We start from the raw sequence: 11969 nt of genomic DNA on the forward strand, positions 1-11969 counted from the left end.
TAATTAATGACTTTTTTCAAACGAGTTGGTTTAGTTCCGGAGGTCCAGAATTGAGGGCCTAACAATGACCGAGGAGCAGACTTGGGAAGGATTCTGGTCTGGGTTTACTCCGACCTTACAGCCAAGATAGGAACAGCTGTGTGAGAAGAACTGAAGATTTATGATTGCTTGTGTGATTTCGTCTCTTTCACAAAAGTGTATTCTTAAGTGTACAATAGGCTCCTAGACAACACTTCATTGTAATGATAGGTGGCAACAGATGTTATAACAGGGAATCCAGGTGTTTAAACAACAGTAGAATCAAGGTTGCCATCACCTGGTCACAAAGAACAGTTTATTTTTTGCCTGATTTCTTAATTCCACCTGTGGCCAGGGGGCCCTTCCCGTCAGCCTTCTCCTTAGCTGTGTGAGTTTCTTCTGCGCTTCTTTTTGTTTCTGCTTGAAAGCCTTATCTTCCTCGTGCATTTCCTTGGCCTGGTTCGCTGTTTCAGGGGCTTCTTCTTGCCACCTTCGTGACTGGACATGGCACCTGCCACCCCTTCCCCGGACCCTGCCACCAGAAGTGGAGCTCAAAAACGGTCATCTTAATAATGGGGCCACAACGGCTGTGATTTACTTGTTGCTATATCCCAGCCCTTTCTCTGAGGATTGGCTAGCAGGCAGGTAGAGCAGCGAGTCTGTGGACCTGCCCTGCTAGAATCATTGCCCTGAAGCCATAATCAGACTTGCCTGATGGTAATCTTACCTGGTACTCGTATGGGTATACCACTTGCCATGGAGTTGATTCAGCCTCTGGGAGGTACAGGAGCCCTGGTGGTGCAGTGGTTAAGCACTTGGCTGCTAACTGGAAGGTCAGTGGTTCAAATCCACCACATCTGGAGAAAGATGTGGCAGTCTGCTTCTGTAAAGATTCCAGCCTTGGAAACCCTAGGGGGCAGTTCCACCCTATGCTATTGGGTCACTACGAGTCAGAATGAACTCGACAGCAACAGGATTTACTTGCTATAAAAAAAATTCCAGAGCCCCATCTGAGAAAGGGAAACCCTGGTGATGTAGAGGTTAAGAGCTATAGCTGCTAACCAAAAGATCGGCAGTTTGAATCCACCAGGGCCTCCTTGGAAAGTCTGTGGGGCAGTTCTATTCTGTCCTATGGGGTCGCTATGAGTTGGAATCAACTCAATGGCAACTAGTCAAATATCTGAGGAGGACTCAGCCACGAGGCAATTTTCTGGGCCTCGGAGTATTGGATTTGTTTGTTTGTTTTTCGTTTTTATTGAGGTGAAATTCATGGAACATAAAATTAACCGTTTTAAAGTGTACGAGAGTTAGTAGCATTTAGTACATTCGCAATGTTGTACGACCCCCCATCCAATTCCGAAACATTTTCATCACCCCCAATATTCACTAAGCAATAACTCCCCATTTCCTCCTTCCCCTCAGCCCCTGTCAACCACTGATCTGCTTCCTGTCTCTATGGATTTACCTATTCTAGATATTTCGTATAAATGGAGTCATACAATATGTGGTTTTTTTGTCTAGCTTCTTTCGCTTAGCTCTTTTTTCAGGTTTATCCGTGTTGTAGCATGTATCAATACTTCACTATTTTATAGCTGAACACTATTCCATTGTACTGATATGCCATAAACTGCTTACCCATTCATCCATTGATGGACATTTGGGTGGTTTCCACTTTTTGGCTTTTGTGAATAGTGCTGCTATGAACATTTGTGTGCAAGAATTTGTTTGAATATCTGTTTTTGATCATTTTGGGTGTATACCTAGGGTATGGACCCATTGCCATGGAGTCAATTCTGACTTATAGAGACCCTATAGGACAGAGTAGAGCTGTCCTGTAGGGTTTCCAAGGAGTGCCTGGTGGATTCAAACTGTTGACTTTTTGGTTATCAGCTGTAGCTCTTAACCACTGTGCCACCAGTATATATCGCAGGGTCATAGAGTAACTCCATGTTTAACTTTTTGAGGAATCATCAAACTGTTTTTCATAGGAGCATGTGTTTTTAACAAGCCCCCTTGGTAGTTCTCCTAACCTGGCGTATTTAAGAAGTACTGCCCTGGCTAATGTTCTTTCTTCATATGGATTTCTCTAGAACATAATTTCTGTAAAGGCAGAGCAGGCACATAAGACAAATGAAGAGACCAGATAAAGAATTAAGTCATTTGTGTTGAATTGTTTGTTACTCAATGTGACTGTAGCTCCCACAAGATAGGATATTTTTCCTTTTCATTTTCTTCTAGCAGCTAAGTTAAAGGTCTAACAGAAGGGGCCTGCAGCATATTTTATAAGCTTACTGATAAATGGATATATCTCCCTCGTACTGCCCAGCTATTCCTTTGACCAAATTCATAGAAGTCTCAAAGCCACATGAGATTAAATAACCAGACATTATATACAGCTCATGGCACAAAAGCTGGGGTGGGGAGTTTTACAGACTTAAGAGTATTGGGCACTGTTCTTACAGATATCAGAGGGAGAGTGACAAACCTTGGTGAAAGCGTTTTAACATCCCAAGCAAGCTGGAAAGGAGGTTGGAGGGTGAGCAGTAAGGGGCTGTCCTAGGGGACCCTGCTGACTCTGCTGACTTCATCACACCAGCCCAGGGAGGCTGAGATCATCTACCTCTGATGCCAAATGTGTGGTAGATAATAAATCCCACCCCACACACCAACTGAGTCCTGTAGAAATCTCAACGTCAATTCTATTTAGTTTATCTAGTGTTGCTGTAACAGAAATACCACAGGTGGGTGGCTTTAACAAACAGAAATTTATTTTCTCACAGTTTTGGAAGCTAGAATTCTGAATTCAGGGTGCCAGCTCTAGGGGAAGGCTTTCGCTCTCTGTCGGCTCTGGAGCAAAGTCCTTGTCTCTTCTGTTCCTCAGCAATCTTCATGTAGCTTGGCAGCTCTCTTCCCCCATAACTGCTTGCTCGCTTGCTTGTTTAATCTCTTTATATCAAAAGAGATTGACTTAAAACACGCCCTACACTAATACTGTCTCATCAACATAACAACAACAACAAAAAAGCCATTCCCAAATGGGATTATAACCACATGTATAAAACCAAAACCCACAGCCTTCTAGTCAATTCCAAATGGGATGAACTGCCCCACAAGTTTTCCCTAGGCTGTAATCTTTACAGAATCAGACTACCACATCTTCCTACCCTGAAGCTGCTGGTGGGTTCAAACTGCTGAACTTTCAGTTAGCAGCCAAACTCTTAACCACTGTGCTACCAAGCCTCCTTCCAAACACAGGTATAAGGGTTAGGATTTATAACCCATTTTTTGGGGGGGGGAGAGGGACTCAATTCAATCCATAATACCTTCAATGGTCAGTTCAGACTCCAGCTGTTTCTCACAGCCCTTTCTCTCTCATTTTCATTAACCTGGGGCTAGGTCAGCAGGTATCAGCCTCTTCTCTATTTCTTAGGTCTGATAATATATTGAAAACCAAAAACCAGACCCACTGCCGTTGAGTCCATTCCAACTCATAGCGACCCTATAGAACAGAGTAGAACTGCCCCATAGAGTTTCCAAGGAGCGCATGGTGGATTTGAACTACCGACCTCTTGGTTAGCAGCCGTAGCGCTTAACCACTACACCACGAGGGTTTCCAACATATTGAAAGGACTCACAAACTCCAGGGAAAGGGCTATCTATAATCTAGCAGAAAAAAAGGATACAAACACAAAGGGCAAAGTCTGAGAGGCGTCTCAGTGCAGAGCTGCCATGCCCCCAGGGTACACGCTTACCCTCCTGAGAGCAGATGTTTGCTTTCACCACCCAGGAAGCCCTACTGAGCCTCCGGCTTCTGAGGCCTTTATTGGCCTCACCACAGGGTCATGATAGATTACATCATGCTGCCTGAGGCTTAAGGAATCCTTGTGGGATAGTGGGTTTCTGAGGCTTATTCAGAAATGGGTCCCCAGTTGGTGGCTCTTGGTCTGGCCAGCTCCCAATTGTGGTCTAACTTTCAGGAACCAGGACCAAAGGCCAAATTGTTTACCTCAAGGGGGTTTCACACCTCATAGAGGGGGAGATGCATATACTGACTAGATCCTGCTGCTGCTCCCCTGATCCTTCAGGGGTCAGATACCCAGGAATGCTGTAGAAGAATTTTGTTTTCTAAGATTAAACACATATACACACTCACATTCATACAAAAGTAAGAGAGACCAACACACTCAGTTAATTCAGGCTACTTCCCAGTCTCCAAGTCTCAGAGCCCAAGTTTTCCTCATAAACATTGCATTAAGTATCTCTCCAGCTTCTCTAGATGGCAGCTTAAAAACATCCAAAAAATGCAAGTGACCAGTAGCTTTACTTAGTTTAATCTCATGTTAATATGTTTGTTATAATTCTTACCCCAAGGCTAGCATTATGATCTTCATATATATGTTAAAAATAAAATCTTTAAATCTTTCATACAGCTATAGAAACAAAAGGCTCACATAGTATCTGACATATATAATACTGCTGGGATCAGTAATTACCTGCATATTGATTCAATATTTTTAATTGAAATTTTATTGAGATAATTGTAGATTCACATGCATTTCTAAGAAATAATACAGACAGATCCCTTGTGCCCTTTTCCAACTCCCCCAATCATTACTGTCTTAGTTATCTAGTGCTGCTACAACAGAAATCCACAAGGGGATGGGATTAACAAAGAGAAATTTATTCTCTCACAGTCTATGAGACTACAAATCTGAATTCAGTGTGCCAGCTCCAGGGGAAGACTTTCTCTGTCTGTTGGCTCTGGGGGAAGGTCCTTGTCATCAATCTTCCCCAGTCAAGGAGCTTCTCAGTACAGGGACCCTGGGTTCAAAGGACAAGTGCTCCTGGCTTTGCTTTCTTGGTTATATGAGGTCCCCATATCTCTCTGCTCATTTCTCTCTTTTATATCTCAAAAGAGATTGACTCAAGATACAACATAATTTTGTAGATTGAGTCCTGCCTCATTAACATAACTGCCTCTAATCCTGCATCATTAACAGCATAGAGGTAGGATTTACAGCACATAGGAAAATCACATCAGATGACAAAATGGTAGACAATCACACAATACTGGGAATCATGGCCTAGCAGAGTTGATGCACATTTTTGGGGGACACAGTGCAATCCATAACATTCCACCCTTTGGGCACCCCCCCAAAATTCATGTCCTTGCCCCATGTAAAACACATTCACTCCAGCATATCAAAAGTCTTAATTCAACTCGAAGTCCAAAATCCAAAAATTTCCTCTTCATCTGTGAAATATAGAATACAAGTTAACTGCTCCCAAGGTACAATGCTGGAACAGGCACAAACTAGATATTTCTATTACAAATGAGAAAAATTGGAGGGAAAGAAGGTAAAACAGGCACCAAGCAAGTCAGCAGAACACATGACATTAGCTCTCAAGGAGTAAAAATAATCCTCTGATCTCTGAGACCATTTACACAATGGCCCTGACCCCCAGACCCTAAATATTGGCCACACTCTCTGGATTCTGAGTGATGGCCCCTTGGCCCTGGGCTTGAGCTCTGCCTTCCAGGCCCACTGTAAGGTCAACTCTGCTCCCTCAAATATGGGCAGCCCCACTCTCCTAGTCCATCAGAGTGGCGACTCTACCCTTTGAGACCCCAGAGTTGACGGCCATACCCTTTGAGACTAAGGCAGCTCTGCTTCCTGCGTTCCTTGTCTCTTCAGCTTCTGCTTCCTGGCTCCTTGGCTTTTCGGCCCCTTGGGCCTCACTGCCTGTGTCTGCCCATGCTTGGGCAAGTGTTCTAAAGCTTTTTACCTCCACTGATAGTGCTTGGAGGCACCCCACTCTGCCAGGAAGCCTCTTGCCAAAGGCACTCAGCTCTGTCACTCTGTGGGTCGGCTCCAGTGCTGTCTTGTGCCTGTCCCCTGGTTCTGCTGCTGCTGTTTCTCTGCTGCTGCTTCTTGCTGTCTGTGCCATTCCCAGGGTAACAGCTTTCCCCGCTTCCTTCTGAGTCCTCACCAGAATTTTCTTTGGCTTCCATAATTCCACCAACAGTCTCTTAAGGCAATGCAGGCCTTTACAATTAGGCACTTTAAAACTCTTCCAACCTCTGTCCATTCACAGTTTCAAAACTGCTTCCACATTTTAGATATTTGTTAGAGTAGCATCCTATTCCCGTTACCAAATTTCTGTCTTAGTTATCTAGTGTTGCTGCAACAGAAATACCACAAGTGGATGGCTTTAACAAAGAGAAATTTATTCTCTCACAGTCTAGGAGGGTAGAAGTCCAAATTCAGGGCACCAGCTCCAGGGAAAGGCTTTCTCTCTCTGTTAGCTCCGGGGGAAGGTCCTTGCCATCAACCTTCTCCTGGTCTAGGAGGTTCTCAGTGCAGAAACCTCAGGTCCAAAGGATATGCTCTGCTCCTGGCATTGTTTCTTGGTGGTATGAGGTCCCCTGTCTCTCTGCTCACTTCTTTCTCTTTTATCTCAAAAGATTGACTCAAGATATAACCTAATCTTGTAGATTGAGTCCTGCCTCATTAACATCATAGAGGCAGGATTTAAAACACATAGGAAAATGATATCCGATGACAAAATGGTGGACAATCACACAATACGGGGAATCATGGCCTAGCCAAGTTGGCACACATTTTTGTGGGATACAATTCAATCCATAACAGTAACCTCTTGCAAAGCTACAGTATATCACAGCCACGATACTGACAGTGATTCAATCCACTGATCATATTCATAGTCCTGTTTTACTTGTACTCATTTGTGTCCGTGTGTGTATTAAGTTCTAAACAATTTTGTCATCTGTGTAAGTTCAGATATCCACCACCACAGGCAAGATACTGAACAGTTCTGACAGTATAAGGATCATTCTTGTTGCCATGTTTTGGTCATCTAGTGCTGTTGTTGTTGTTGTTAAGTGCTGTTGAGTCAGTTCAGACTCATAGAGACCCCATGCACAAGAGAACGAAACACTGCCTGGTCCTGTGCCATCCTCACAATTGTTGCTATGCTTGGGCCCATTGTCGCAACCACTGTGTCAATTCATCGCGTTGAGTGTCTTCCTCTTTTTCACTGAACCTCTGCTTTACCAAGCATGATGTCCTTAACCAGGAACTGATCCTTCCTGACAACATGTCCAAATTATATGAGATGTAGTCTCACCATCCTTGCTTCCAAGGAGCATTCTGGTTGTACTTCTTCCAAGACAGATTTTTTCGTTCTTTCAGCAGTCCATGGTATATTCATTATTCTTCACCAACACAACAATTGAAAGGCATCAATTCTTTGGTTTTCCTTATTCATTGTCCAGCTTTCCCAAGCATAGGGGGTGATCGAAAACACCATGGCTTGGGTCAGGTGCACCTTAGTCCTCAAAGTGACATCTTTGGTTTTTAACACTTTAAAGAGATCTCTTGAAGCTGATATGCCCAATGCAATGTGTCTTTTGATTTCTTGACTGCTGCTTCCATGGGCGTTGACTGTGGATCCAAGTAAAACGAAATCCTTGACAACCTCAATCTTTTCTCCGTTTATCATGATGTTGCTTATTGGTCCAGTTGTGATGATTTCTGTTTTCTTTTATGTTGAGGTGTAATCCATACTGAAATCTGTGGTCTTTGATCTTCATCAGTAAGTGCTGCTATAACAGAAATACCAGAAGTGGGTGGCTTTAACAAACAGAAATTTATTCTCTCACACTCCGGTAGGCTGTAAGTCCAAATTCAGGGCGCTGGCTCCAGGGGAAGGCTTTCTTTCCCTGTCAGCTCTGGAGGAAGGTCCTTGTGATGCATCAGTGTTCCCTTGGTCTGGGAGCATTTCAGCACAGGAATCTCAGGTCCAAAGGACACGCTCTGCTCCTGGCTGCTTTCTTGGTAGTATGAGGTCCCCGTGTCTCTCTACTTGCTTCTCTCTTTTATATCTGAAAACAGATTAGCCTAAGACACTATCTACTCTTGTAGATCTCTTCAGTATAACTGCCACTAATCCATCTCTTTACGTCATAGTGATAGGATTTACGAAACATAGGGAAATCACATCAGATGACGATGGTAGATTATCGTACAATACTGGGAATCAGGACCTAGCCAGGTTGACAGATAATTTTGGGGGACACAATTCAATCCACGACATGCTCTTTATAACCACACCCACTTCCCTCTTGGCAACCACTAACCTGTCCTCAATTTTTAAATGTTGTCATTTCAAGAATGTTATATAAATGGAATCGTTTATCAGGGAGGGAGCAAAGGGTCTGTATGTCACTGTGAGGACTAACTTCGTCTTTCACTCTAGGGAAGAAGAAAGCCACTGGAGGGTTCTGAGCAAAAGAGAGACATGATGGAACCTAAATTTTAACACCTATTAAACATCCAAGCAGTGGTGTCTGGGAGATAGCTTTATGAAGTGTAAGGGAAAGGTCAAGGCAGGAGGTACACACTTGGAAGACATCGGCATGTAGGTGGTTTTGTAAAGTCACATGCCTGGAAGCCAAGGGGGTGAATGTAGATAGAGGACCAAGATCTGCATTCTTGGGCAGTTTACTATTAAGAGTTTAGTGTGACAAGGAGGAAGCTGCACAGGAGACTGAGAAGGAGCCGACAATGAGGTGGGAAGAAAACCAGGAGAGTGTGGTGTTCTGGAAACTAAGTGGGGAAGTTGTTCCAAGGAAGAAGGAACGGGTCAAGTGTTGCTGAGAGGTAAAGGAAGGCGAAGATGAGAATTAACCACTGGATTCAGCAATGGGAAGGTCCCTGTGACATTGACAAGAGTTACTTCAGTGGAGCAGGAAAGACTTGACTAGAGCAAGTTTAAGGGAAATTACAGAAGCCCTAAGTAAATGGAGAGATAGACCATGTTCATTGATCGGAAGACGTAATATTGTTAAAACTGTAATTCTCTCTAAATTGGCCTGCAGATTCAATGCAATCTTAATACAAATCTCATCAGGTTTTTGGGTAGATATTGACAAGCCGATTCTAAAATTCTAAATGGTAGAAATGCAAAGGACTTTGTCAAAATATTTTTTTTTTAAAAAAGAACAAAGCTGGAAAACTTACCCTACCTCATTTCAAGACTTATTATTGAAGACAGCGTGGTGTGGGCTTAAGGGTCGACATATAGATCAATAAATAGTCCAGAAACAGACCCATACTTAAATGGTCAAGTGATTTTTTTTTTTGACAAAAGTAACAAGGTAATTTAATGGGGGAAAAGGACAGTAGGGAACACTAGGCGTTAGAATGGTTGGCTACCTCTATGGAAAACATTGAACTTCTGGCCTTACCTCATACCATACATAAACATTAACTTGCAAGGGATTACAGACCTAAATATAAGAGCTAAAGGCATCAGCTTTGTTTAAAGTTCCCCCAGGGACTCCAAGGTATAGCCCAGAATCACTGGTCTATAGAATTGTTTTCTATAGGCATCTTGTCCCTAAACCAAAACAGGATTCTAGAGCCTTCCCTTCCAGGGTTTCTAGGTCTCCATTGTCCCAGCTACACAGAAAGCCCAAGTCTCACTCTTAGCCCCCCTTCTCCTTCACCCATCAGGTCCAGTCGTTCAAGGTTTATCCATTCTGCCTCCAATTTCCTCCACCCCTCTCCATCTCAACCATCTTCACTCTAGTTTAAGCTGCCATCCTCTCAACCTGGGCCACTCCAATAGCCTTAATGGACTCTCACTGCCTCTCCTTTTCCTCCAGCCTAATCTCTGCCCAGCAGTCAGTCACGGGATTCTCCTGATTAAAGCCATTCAACTGGTTCCCTCTGTGCTACCGAAAAAGTTAAGAATCCTCACCTCAGCCCTCAATGCTCTGCCTGGTATGACTGCTGCTGACCACGCCCCCTTGCCCCCCATCACCATTTCTTCCAGCCACAGAGGTCTTTTTCTGTTCCCATGCTCTTATTCTTTTCAGGGTCCTGTTCCTCTACCTAGTGCCCTCCTTCTCCCTGCTCTTGCTCATCCTTCTTGGCATCAATACCATTTCCTCAGAGAGGTTTCTGTGACTCCTCAATCCAGGAAGACCCCGTTATGATCTCGTTGCATCCTGGGGACTTTTCTTTTCTATCACATATTAGTAACCAGCATGGGAGACAGTTGACTAACATGTGGACTGTGTGCTCCGTGGGTAGGAACCCTTGGTAAGTCACTGTAGGCCTGTGACCAGCTCAGTGCTTGACATGTTGAGGGAACTTAACAAATACTACTTGAATGAGAGAGGCTGAGGTTCAGACCTACTTGTCCATTTTCTGTGCATTACTCAACATTACTTGCTATAAGCAGCCTGTGAGGTGGATGCCATTATTGTTCCCATTTTCCAGGTGAAGAAATTGTTATGTAGATGGGACAAGGGAACTTGCCTGGTATCACCCAGCTAATAATACTGGAGTCAGGTTTTAAATCCAGGTCTTTTGGACTCCAGCATGAGATCTCACCTTCTGCTAGAAACTGCAAGTCACTCACCTTGGGCTGATGTAGGTACGACACCTGGCACAAATACACTCGAGACAGTCTCTATTATTCTTTCAATACAATTTTTAAAGTGTCTATTATGTCGAGGTATGGGGCCCTGGTGGCGCAGTGTTAATAGGTCAGCTGCTAACCAAAAGATCCACGGTTTGAATCCACTATCGGAAGCCCTATGGGTCAGTTCTGCTCTGTCTTATAGGGTTGCTATGACTCGGAATCTACCCCACGGCAACAGGGTTTTTTTTTTTTTTTCTTCTATTATGTTGGGGAGGAGAGCACCAAGCTAGATGTTGGGTATTCGCTAGTGACTACAACTGGTTACATCTTTGCCATTTAAATTGAGATGCAGAAGACAGATGATAAAAGAGACTATCCATGAAATATGAAGGAAGGGAAAAGTAGGCAGTGATCAAAAAGAAGGCAGGTCTGAAGTGCTGAAAGTCAGCTGAAACCTAAAAAATGAGGAAGAGCAGGCCTGGGCGAAGCAGTGGGAGGAGCAGCCCAGGCCGAGTACTACAGGTTGTGGGACTTGACCTTGGTGAGCTCTTGTCCGGTTAGGGGCCGAATGAGGTGGCGCTGAAAGTATTTTAAAAATACAGATAAGAGCCCTGGAGTCCTAAGGCCTTCCCACTTGCCAGTCCCTTTGGTAGGAACAAGCTCTGTCCCTCACTGCTGTCACGTTTAGTGAGAAGTCGTCTTCGCAGCGAGACCTTCCCAGCTTGCCCTATTTAAAGTTTCCACGACACTGCATGTCTCCGTCCTACAACATATTTTACTTATCTTTTTCTTGTCTGCCTCGCCCCCCACACTAGACCCTCAGCTCCACACCGGCTGGGATTTCAAAGGTCTGTTCGGTACTACAGCACCAGCGCCTGGGACGCAGTAGCAGCTCTATAAATATCTGCTGAACTAATTAATTAATGGTACTCGGTGGGTGTTGCAGAGAAGGCGATCACAGCCGAGCCCGTCTGGCCTCGCAGAACAGGCCCCGCCGCCCCGGGCCAGGGACGAAAGCGGTTCCCAGGCCTGTCACTGGCCCGCGGACGACTCTGCGCAGCCCCGGCCCCTGTTGGGCTGTCTCTCGCCCTCATGCACGGCTCCGAGTGTTCGTATCCGAACCTCAGGGTCCCTCGGCCAGCCCCTGCCCGCACACCCCGCGACCACCCTGCCCCATCCCCCAACCTGCCGCCGCAGTGACACCCACTCCGCGCATGCTCAGCGGCGTGTGGACGCGCGTCGTGCGGAGGAGGAAGATGCCTATGCGCAGGCGCAGGGCCATTCCGGACCGAGCTGGGAGGTGCGTCGCGCGCGCGTGCTCCTTCTGGGTCCCGCCCACCTCCCCTTGCTCTCGCGCGGGCGCGCACGCGCGCGAGGGGTGGAAGGGCCGGCGAGCGCGCGCACGAGGCCGGGCGCCAGCGGAACTCAAGAGGCCGTCCGTGGGGGGAGGGAAGTCGGCGCGCACGCGCGCGCAGCGGGGGCGCGGGCGGTGGGGG

The 11969-nt window shown here is 45.4% G+C and overlaps 1 pseudogene; it reads right to left on the reverse strand.

Moving 5' to 3' along the window:
* Positions 1-334: 334 nt before the first annotated feature.
* Positions 335-1172, reverse strand: LOC126072163 (translation machinery-associated protein 7-like; annotated as a pseudogene).
* Positions 1173-11969: the final 10797 nt, after the last annotated feature.

The sequence above is a fragment of the Elephas maximus genome, chromosome 3, assembly GCF_024166365.1.
Source record: "Elephas maximus indicus isolate mEleMax1 chromosome 3, mEleMax1 primary haplotype, whole genome shotgun sequence".
Lineage (NCBI taxonomy): Eukaryota > Metazoa > Chordata > Mammalia > Proboscidea > Elephantidae > Elephas > Elephas maximus.